The sequence below is a fragment of the Nannobrachium achirus genome (genome assembly GCF_963921795.1).
Source record: "Nannobrachium achirus genome assembly, chromosome: 13".
Classification (NCBI taxonomy): Eukaryota; Metazoa; Chordata; class Actinopteri; order Myctophiformes; family Myctophidae; genus Nannobrachium; species Nannobrachium achirus.
This window is the reverse complement of record NC_137833.1, coordinates 38,954,116-38,965,426: the sequence shown is the minus strand read 5'-3', so window position 1 is coordinate 38,965,426 and position 11,311 is coordinate 38,954,116.

The window sequence follows — 11,311 nt, the reverse complement described above, 5'->3', positions numbered from 1 at the left end:
ACACACACACACACACACACACACACACACACACACACACACACACACACACACACACACACACACACACACACACACACACACACACACACACACACACACACACACACAAACCTATACTTATGTACATGCACATATAAGATACAGAGAGATGAGCACAGCAAGAGAAAGAGAGAGTCACAGAAAGTGCCAGAGTGAGATGTGTTTACTTTATCTGCGTGCTGCGGTGCGGGCTGAACAAAAGGCCCTGTTTTGGGCTGTACAATGCCCTTCATAGGTTATTTCTGGTGCCTCGCCACTGGAGAAGGACGAAGGACCGGCAACAAAGGAAAGAATGCAGTTCCTGTTGTGGTCTAGGAGGGGGATCACAGGCTGGTGGATGTGGGGGTAGGGTGTCTGCCTTTTCACATTGGGTGGCCCCTGAGGGGGATGCGTGAGTCAAGGTCTCCATTGGCTGGGAAGGTGGGGTGAATAAGGCATGCTATAGACCCAGAGATGAAGGAGTCAGTGGATGAGTTATAAACATGAGAACATGGCCATACAAAGGGTGACAGGTCAGCATAACCGGACCAAAGCCTTGAATTCCGTGACAGAACGGCCTTATCCTCGACACTTGATTTGCAAGCGAACGCTGAATGAGCCGACGATGTTCTGTTCAAAGGTGACGTAAAACGATGAACGATTCCATTGTGTGTAATGTCTATGGTCTCCTTTTTCACGTTTTGCCCCGGAACAATGGGTCATAAGGGCATGGCACAGTTTTCCTATCGCTGACTCACATTCACACCGACAGATTCCTGGGAGGCAACCCTTCACCTTCTGTAACAACATCTCACTTAGTATGTAGATGGGAGATAAGACACAGGACATATAGTACATATCCCTGAACTGCCAGTGGTAACAGAATATGAGGTATATGTGTGTAGGGGGGATGTGTATGTACAAGTGTACGCATGTTAATGTGTCCCTTTGAGTACTTGTACGTTATTTATGCAAACATGTTTAATACTTGTGCAAACATTCCGCTATCATAGTATACGTGTCGTACTCCTCCGTGACAGTTTGTCTTTGCATGCTTAAACAGTGACCTACTACCTGCACAAAACGAACTACAAACACAGAATCTAGTTCTGCCACTGTCTGGCTGCCACTGCCCCAGGCAGGGGCGTCACAAGGGGTAGGAAAGTGGGACTGAGTTACTGGGGTGGAGGGGCCCTAATAACTTTATCTATTGAAAAATAGATAAAGTTATTAGCACTCGGTGCCGCGCTGTGAGCTTGTATATCTGCTATTTTTGAAAAGTTGTGAAAACGTGTGAAAATCTTTGAATATATGTATTTTTTAAGCGAACATGTCTAACTCAAATTTTGCTTCTGGGGGTCCCTGGAACGAAATATTTTGAGATCGGGGTCCGTGGCCAAATACATATCATCTTGGGGGTCCTTGACATAGGTTTCTTGCACACATTTTCACGATTTTTCAAAAATAGCAGATATACAAGCTCGCAGCGCGGCACTCGGTGCCGCGCTGTGAGCTTGTATATCTGCTATTTTTCAATAGTTAACATTCATGGGGGGCCCACAGTGAATCCTTGTACCCAGGGCCCAGAATTTGGTGTGACGCCCCTGGCCCCAGGTACATTGCTCCCTGCAGCCACAGGATGTTTTCAACTGCCAGGACAAAAGCGTTGTCATAATAGACGCCTGATGAGTACATGATGACTGCTTGGCAGCAAACGCAGGAACCTTTTGTTTTATTATTGACACAGCGATGTTGCTCTGATTACTGTGTGAAAGCTCCCGGCAAGGCATTTAATCACGCCAGACAATGCAGGGGAGTAATAGAAAGACGGAGAAATCAACCTCTTGAATGATGGATGCATAATTGTTTTTCCCCCCGCAAGTAAGACGAGTTTCACTGCCTTTGGAGGCTATTTTGTCTGCCCGCTTTCCCTTGGTGTTTTAGCTGGGGTTGAACTAACTGACCTATGACTGGGAAGACAAATGAGGGCACTTTTGTGAGGATTTCAATGTGGAGGAGGTTGAAGTTGAGTGCAAAAACATCTATGTTTTCAGTTTATGAATCATCCCGCGAGCTTTCTCTCTGGTCGCATGTTTGTGCGCAGTGGGACTGCAAGTTTATCTGGAACCCAAGCAACCAGTGGTGGAAAAAGTACTCACATTTTTACCGAAGTAAAAGTATCAATACTGCATACAAGTAAAAGTCTGGAATTCAAATCAAATTCAGATCGTCTATTTTCAGTAGTATGTACTTTTTTCAAACTAGGTATGTACAGTATATGTGTGTTTTGTAAAATTATAATTTATATCTGCAAAGTAACTAGTAACTAAAGTTTTCAAATAATTGTAGTGGAGTAAAAATATAATATTTGGATTTGAGGTGGAGTAGAAGTAAAAGTATTGGAAATTGGAAACACTCAAGTAGAGTACAAATACCTCATAACTGTACTTGAGAATAGTACCTGAGTAAATGTACTTAGTTAAGTTTACAATACTGAATGCAACTGCAGAGCACACACACATCCGAAATTGCCAGTGCTAATTTAACTAGTGTAAAAATGGACCAAGATCTACTTATGGGTCTGATTGGGTACATTCTCACAGTTCAAATAGCTCTGAAGATTTAACTGTGGAGGACGCCAGCACTTATCTTGCGGGAGGAGAAGCACTGTAGCTTACAAGAACTGAGGCATTATGTGGAACTGTGCTGGGTTTCCCACAAAAGTCTCAGAAGATCTTAGCCAATGGTGAATGCCGAACAAGGTGGCATTCTGGAAACCAGACTCTGGCAGAACCAGAGGATGATTGGAGGATTGACTGTTGCAGGGACGTGCAGAGAATGTTCGCGAGGCAGGGGCTGACATTTCTAAAAGGGCCTTTTGGTGAAAACTTGCTTGATTTCTACACAGAGAGGGCGATTCTTTCAACATAAGATGCTGCATTCAAGTTCAGGAGAGTTTGGACAAGGTTTGAATGAAGAGTTCAGGTATGACATGGAAAGAGGGGCATTTGCATTTCTTTCACCACAGTGAAAACTGCATTCATGGTCTGGAGAGGGCACTTTTTACAGACATAATAAAAGGGCAGGGGCTCAAGCCCCCTTTTATGGCTGTGTGTACGTGTCTGGACTGTTGACTTACTGATGGGGGCTGTGTCTCATTACCGACTGTGTGTGTGTGTGATGTGGCTTTGCCTGGCAGTAACAATAAAGAGGCTTTGCTGCTCTATGCGTCTAATTGTGCTTTAATTGTGATTTAAATGGGATGGGATGGACACCAATGGATGAAGATGAAGCGAGACATCGATCCTCCAGGGGCACCAGAACATAAAGACATACAGTAAATAAATAACATATGAAGAAAATATCTCAGCTCTGAGCTGTCTCCCCCTCCTGTAAAATGTGCACAAAGCTGTCTGTTGATTGAAACACACGTGTATCACGCACACATACGCACGCACGCACGCACGCACGCACGCACGCACACACACACACACACACACACACACACACACACACACACACACACACACACACACACACACACACACACACACACACACACACACACACACACACACACACACACACACACACACACACACACACACACACACACACACACAGCCTACGTCATGTCTGTGTTTGCAGACTGCAATCAGCATTCTGACAGGAAGTCTGAGGTCCTGTGGTCTTGACTGGGGTCAAATACCAGCTGATCACCACTGCCTTTGGTCAGTATACTGCCCTCTCACCATGTCTCTCCACCCCCTCCCCTCAGCTCCCATCCCCCCCCCCCCCCTCAGCTCCCATCCCCCCCCCCCAGTCTGGCTCTGTAGTCACTCTCTGGATGAGAATGCATTGCCCTTCGCATTCAGCAGTGGTGTAAAGTAACTATTTACTTAAAGCTATACTGTGTAAGTTCAACTAGTGGTCAGTAGCGGTATTGCTTTTTTCGGCCGTTTTTCGGCCGGAGTCGTCGCGGACCACCGCCGCGGACCACCGGAGCGGCGCCGCAAACCACCGCGACGACCGATAGTAATCCGTGGAGGGGTAGAACGCATGGTAGAACGTAATTTTCTGGCCAGGATTTGTGGATTAAGAGGTTAAAATCCTTCACCATGGTAAACACTGTAGCCAAGCGGAGGCGCTTCCTGGAGACTAGAGCAGATAAGCTGTGATTGGCCGGTAGTGTACCATGTGTGCATGATCGGCGATGTGATTGGGCAACGTATACACAACGTATACAGATGATGCAGATTATGTCATTTTGGCGCGAAATCCGGTCCACGGCCAGGATCATAGAAAACATATAAAGAGAAGGCTTCAGAAGCTGAAAATAACGGAGTGGGTGTTCTAAAACTTTAGCGATTTAACAGTTAGGACAATTTTAAGATTTGTTTTATAAAAAAAGTTACATGGTACAACTTTAAAGGAGTAGTTCACCCCCAAAATGACTTTTTTCTATTGATTAGTCACACCATGAAGACTTGAGTTCAATAATATTTATCTGTATTCGTCGCATTCCTAAGACAAAAACAATGATTATAGTAAATTTACCCCCATTGATTCTGGAAGGGGACCCAAATGCATGGGCCTGGATGGGGACCCAAATAAGGCCTTGGATGGGGACCCAAATGCATTTGGGTCAGAATCAATGGGGGTAAATTTAGGGTCAAGGGTCAAGTAAATTAAAGTGTTGGGGTGAACTACTCCTTTAAGTACTGTTTTGAGGTATTCGTACTTTACTTGAGTATGTCCAGTTTTCAGCACTTTTACTTCTACTCCACTACATCTGAGAGGCAGATATCGTACTTTTACTTCACTACAATTATTTGATAACATTAGTTACTAGTTGCTTTGCAGGTATAAATGATTATATTATAAAACATACATAAACCACTTTAGCCCTATTTTATACCTAGGCTATTTGAAAATAGCTGATCTACAAGCTCATATGAGCTTGTAGATCTGCTTTTTCAAACATTTTGTACTTTTACTTTTGGTACTTTAAGTATGTTTTGATGCCAATACATTCGTACTTTTACTCAAGTACATTTTGAATTCCAGACTTTTACTTGTAACGGAGTATTTCTATATTGCAGTACTTATACTTTTACTTAAGTAAAACATCTGAGTACCTTTTCCACCACTGGCATTCAGTGTTGCTTCCCCCTTCTGCCTTGGAAGGAATTGTACCCTTTCTCGAGCTCTCTTAACGTCTATTTAAAGATGATGAGTCTAACTAAATATACTAAATACTGCAGCAACATGCAAGTCTTGTTTTTGATCATTCCATTTAGAGATATAAATAAAGTGGTTAGAGTGGAAAGCTCTTTGTGTTCCCAAGCAGAAAGCCAACACTCCCAACTCCGTTTTCCCCCCTAATCAGTTGATGAAACTAAAAACACCCAAGCACGCACACTACAGTGGATTACCGATGTTGAAATGACATGTAGGAATGGAGATATGTAGATTCACTTACATATGATTTATTGGACCTCACATTGCACAGTTATAATAATATAATAGTAGCTATTAGTCCTTATATGCTTCTAGGAAGGTGCCTAGCCACGTTATGTTCCTAGGGCTTGAGTTGTGAGGTCTTTATCTGTAGGCCATGCATGACTTTAACAACGCCTGATAAGTGTCCCAGAGGAATGCACGTCTATACATCCAAATTTGACTCGCACATTAGTTGAAATGAATGACGCTGGTGAGCACGCCATCTTGACAGTGAATCAGTGATGTAAAGTAACTAAGTACATGTACTCAAGTATTAAGTACAATTTAAAGGTTACTTACTTGTGTGCAAGTACACTGCAAAAAAATGCCCTGATCTAATTAAGAAGAAAAGAAATCTAGCCTAAATTGTCTCATATCAAGGAAATAAATCTGCCAATGGGGTAAGCATTATTTCTTGCTTAAAACTAGTAGCCAATTCCTTCAAATGAGAACTGAGAAGACCAAAATAAGACTAATATGCTACAAACGGTATAGGCGCTCCATTCTATCTGTGACCAGGTGTATCCCAGGAGATGGATCGGGCACACATGAGCAGGGACGTGCTGGCCATTGGGAAAAGCGGGACAACTCCCGAACGGCCGGTTCATTCCCGGCCGGTCCAGGCCGGCCATTAGGAAAAAACTAAAACTAAAATGTCAGCCTTCGTTCCATTTTTAGGGGCTGGGCGGCCAACAAAGTAAATCGTCACTGTCGGGCAGAAACCTCGTATCTCCCAAGTTTCAAATGTATACATTTTTTCGCAAAGCAAAGCCCTGCTTCATCATACAAGGCCGTTGCACAAAAGTAGCGTTGTGTGCTTGTAGATCGGCTGTTTTCACTAGTTTAAATCATTTTTAAAATGATAAATACAAAACAAACGGTTTTGGACAAGGTTTCCACCCGACAATGACGAAATATAACTCATGTACAGTAATTGGCCCACTGGCTTGTCACTTGTCATGATCTGAAATGGCAAATCTTTGAGTAGCAGCTTTGAGTAGCAGCGCAATGAGGGCCTCTCCAACTATTTTTCCCGGGCTTAATCAGGGGCCCAGCACGTCCCTGCACATGAGCCTGTGTCAAACACCACCAGACAGGCTCTGACCTGGAACCCTCAAGGAAAGAGAAACAGAGGCTGGCCAAAGAATACCTAGCAGCGATATCTCCAGGGAGTCTAGGCAGAAAAAGATTTACTTTTTACAAATATGGTACTTTTTACTCCCAATACATTTATTTGACAGCTGTAGTAACTAGTTACTGAATAAATCTTTTTTTTATCAAACATCAGCTGATCTTCCAGCCCACAATGCATCACTACACACAGTGCTGAGCTTGTAGGGCACTGACTTTAAGCTATTAATGATCAATGATTATAGTCCATTAACATTACTGTATGATTTTGAAATGGACATTCTGCATAATGAAGGAGTACTTTTACTTTTGCTACTTTAAGTATATTTTGATGCTAATACTTTTGTACTGGGTAAAGATTGAATGAAGGACTTTTACTTAAGGTATTTTAACACTTTTGGTGTTGCTACTTTCACATCCAGTACTTCTTCCACCACTGCATCTTGTTTGGCACTCCCCGTGGCGCTCTGAACAGCTTGATGAATATGGGCTGCAGACAGGGGTGTCGCACCAAATTCTAGGCCCTGAGTAATTTAACTATTGAAAAATAGCAGATATACAAGTTCGGTGCTGCGCTGTGAGCTTGTAGATCTGCTATTTTTGAAAAATCGCAAAAGTTTGTGGAAGTCTTTGAATATTTCAAATCCTTCTGTTTTTTTTAAAAACCTAGGTTTCTATGTCAGTGGTGCTGAAACTTTTTCACGTGAAGGACCCCCAAAATGATATGTATTTGGCCACAGAACCCCATCTCAAAATATTTAGTTCCAGGGACCTCCCAGAAGCAGAATTCGAGTTACAAAGGTTTGTTTAAAAAAGACATATTATTAAAAGATTTGCACACATTTTCACGACTTTTCAAAAATAGCAGATCAGCAAGCTCGGTCTCGGTGCCGAGCTGTGAGCTTGTAGATCTGCTATTTTTCAATAGCTAAATTATCAAATAATTCCAGGCCCCTACACCTTGGGCCCTAGTAACTCAGTCCCACTTCCCCCCCCCTTGTGACGCCCCTGGCTGCAGATGAGCTGGTCTGGGATAAGAATATCTGTGGGTTTGCTGTGTCTGTACAATCTCTTGTAGGTGAATCTGGAAAACATCTCAACACAGACTGATTCTTTTTTAATGTACTTGTGAACAATGAAACATAAAACGTATAATACTAATAGAGAAACCAGGTTCCTTCATGGTCTGTCCCCCCTCCTCCACGCACGCACGCAAGCAAGCTCGCACTCAGCTCCAGGGGAAAAACGTTCTCGCGGCTACACCGACCTTAGCTAGCCCAATGAATATATTCGGGTTCGCTATGCTTGCTATGATGTTAACTATCAGATAGTATCGTAACGAATAGCTATTTATGCTAGGTATATATTGTTGTTTTTCTAACATTAAAATTCATTGAAATAAATAAATAAAACCCACAGCGACTGGTGCGTTCGGCAGAGGCGAGCTCCCGTGCTCCAGGAACTGTACAAGACGCGGTGTGTCTAGTCAAAGTGCAACATCAAGGACAAGCACCACCCCAGCCACAAACTGTCCCAAACCCTACAAGTGCTGCAGCCCCGGCAAGGAGGCCTATCAAGGGCAAGACCACCAGGTTCATGGACAGCTTCCACAGCTACCGTCAAAGGGTTCAGCAGTCTGCCGGTAGCCGGGTGGCAGCCCCATGTTCACCACCTGTCGTCAGGCTGACTTTTGCTCTTCATCTTGCAAAAAAACGAATTTCAGCCACTGTTTTACACCTGTTCTTGATTCTGAAGAACATTTTACTTCACTTGACAACAAGGCAGGTGTGCTGACAACAAGGCAAGACACATCATGTGCACCCGAGCAAGCCGCTAGGCGGGCGAGTGGCCTGCACTGCCTGCGCCAAGCAGTCAATGGCTTTGTGTGTCAAAAAGACGCCGTCGTGCAGCAATGTGCTATTTTTGCCTTGTACTGCATCTGAGGACGATGTAGAGAGAGACAGTGGGAAAGAACATTTACTGGTATAATTGAATACGGTATATGTAGGAGTTCCAATAGCTTTCTGAAATGTCACGGTAGGGAGTTTGCTTTTGAATTGCCAGATTTAATAGGGTAACGTTGACTGCAGCCTGCTCATTCTCACATAGTTAATATTCACACAGACATGGGTGTGGGGGTTGGAGAGTACAGACCTGAGCTGGAACATACAGCAGAGACTGAACAGCATGGGTTGAAGCATCAGATAACTGTTTATGCCGTGATCGGGCTTGTGTGCATCTGCCCTCGTACAAATAAACAACGCATTACCAAGTGCACCCAAGTGCAACATTAACGTACACAGAAACACAATATTTACAACCAGTGTAATCTCCGCTGCCAAACATTAAGGCTCTGCTAGGCAGGGCTTCAGCTAAAACCTGCTACTTGGCCCTTCTGGACCACAATGGGAAATGTGAGAGGCCATAACAGAACCAAGAGACAGAGGCAGCTGTTTGGGACGCGTAGTCAAACAGTAACATTCCCATGTCTTTGAACCGGAGCTCTTGGTGGGAGTAGATTAGAGAAGTTTAGGCCAACTTGACCTCACCGTGGCATCTGTGTGCGCGCGCGTGTGTGTGTGTGTGTGTGTGTGTGTGTGTGTGTAAGTGTGCGTGCGTGCGTGCGTGCGTGCGTGCATGTGCGTGTGTGTGTCACCTGGATATTACTCTACCAATTATCACAACTTCCCTTCAACTATCACCTGAAATGACCCATTACGACACTGGCTGCTAATGTTTAACATGCACAGGTGAAAGGGAGCCTATGTGTATGTATACAGTAGGCCTATATCCACCTGTTTCCGCCAGAATTTACTGTAGAATTATTTGTGAGACACATCCGGTCAACAGCAGACATACAAGCTCACGCCTTCTGCGCAATGCACGATGGGACGTTGGAAACAGCATGTGTTTGTGTCCTTTCCTAAATCGTTCTGACCTCTCTATCACTCCCTGGTCTACTAATAGTCCTCGTTTATGTTCAGTGTGCCAGCCATCATTTCACAGTGTTGCACAACATCTACAGAGGAACAAGCTGTGCTGCCAGTGATGCTTAATGAAGGCATCCAGCATGCATGCACACACTTGTGCAAGTGCATGTATGTACTATGTACTGTATGTAGCACACCACATGTTTTCTCAATTCTGGTTTTGGTGGTGGTGAGCCCTACCTTTATTTTAGAGTGAATCCCTCTCTCTCCCACGTTACAGCTAAAATAAGCAAGTAAAGTAAATCCATAAAGCAAAGCCCATAGTGATAGTATATGATGTCATTTGGGATGTGGAGGTTTTCTGGGAAAGCACTTTGGGTTATTTTATGGCTAGGAGCTGCCATAAGTACTAAGTAGTCATGAATGGCCCAAGTAGCCACAAGATGGCACCAGATCACTTTCAAATTTGGCCCCCAAAATGACTCCAGTTGCAAGTCTGCTAAAATACTCACAATGCTTAAAATACTACAGACTCGCAAACCGCAAACATTTATTTTAAATCATTGAGACTTTTTGTACTGTATAAGATATACAGTAATAGCTTGTGCATACAATGATAGCCTGCTTCCGTTCATTACGCATACGCATACCTATATTGCTTATGCTTTTACTGCTTTTGACTTTTTATACTGCTATGTATAATGTCTTTCTATGTGTCTGAGAGCAATGCACCAAGTCATATTCCTTGTAGCCTATATGGATATGGGCTACTTGGGCTACTATGGCTACTTATAATAAATAGATTATTTAAATTAACATACAGGTATGGTACATGAGGTGTCTAGCCTTTCTTTATTATCGATGGCGATTCCTTCATTTGTATTCTTAGGCTATCTCTGTATACCTTGCTTTTTCATTTGTTGCATAATGATGTCTGAGCTGTTGTGTTTTTTGTGCTGTGTTTGTTTTTAAAGGGCCTACACCATGCTTTTAAAACTATATTTTTTGTATAAATATATGCTCAAAATTGAGTCTTAGACAGGTTTTAACCCTCAACAAACACTCTGACCATTCTTTTTGTTTGTTCTAGCTCTACTATAATGAGGCTCTCCAGCTGCAATACCAAAACGGCCTCTGTTTGCTCAGGGGCGCATCTAGTGGGGTTTTTCCAGAAAAAAAAGAAGTTTTTTGAAAAAAAATAAGTTTTTTGAAAAAAAAGAAGTTTTTGAAAAAAAAAGTTTTTTGAGTGTTTTGGAAAAAAAAAAGTTTTTGAAAAAAAAAGTTTTTTGAAAAAAAGTGTTTTGAAAAAAAAAAAGTTTTTGAAAAAAAGTTTTTTGAAAAAAAAAGTTTTTGAAAAAAAAAGTTTTTTGAAAAAATAGTTTTTGAAAAAAAAAGTTTTTTGAAAAAAAAAATTGAAAAAAAAGTTTTGAAAAAAAAGTTGACTTTTTGACAGGTTTTGAAAAAAAAAACTTTGAAAAAAAAATTTTTGAACATTTTTTTTTTTGGAAATTTTTTTTTTTTACTCTGAAAAAAAACGGGAAACGCGTGTGACGTCACATGCGTCAACTCTCAGAACAGCACTGTTCTGAGAACCTGTGGAAAGCTTTTCATCTCTGTCTTCCCAAAACCAGAGAAAGACACAATGTACAGAAATAGGACTTTGTGAGGATAGAAGGTGCCAGTGGGACCCCAAAAAAAGGTTTTAAAATAGAAAAAGTGAAAATTCA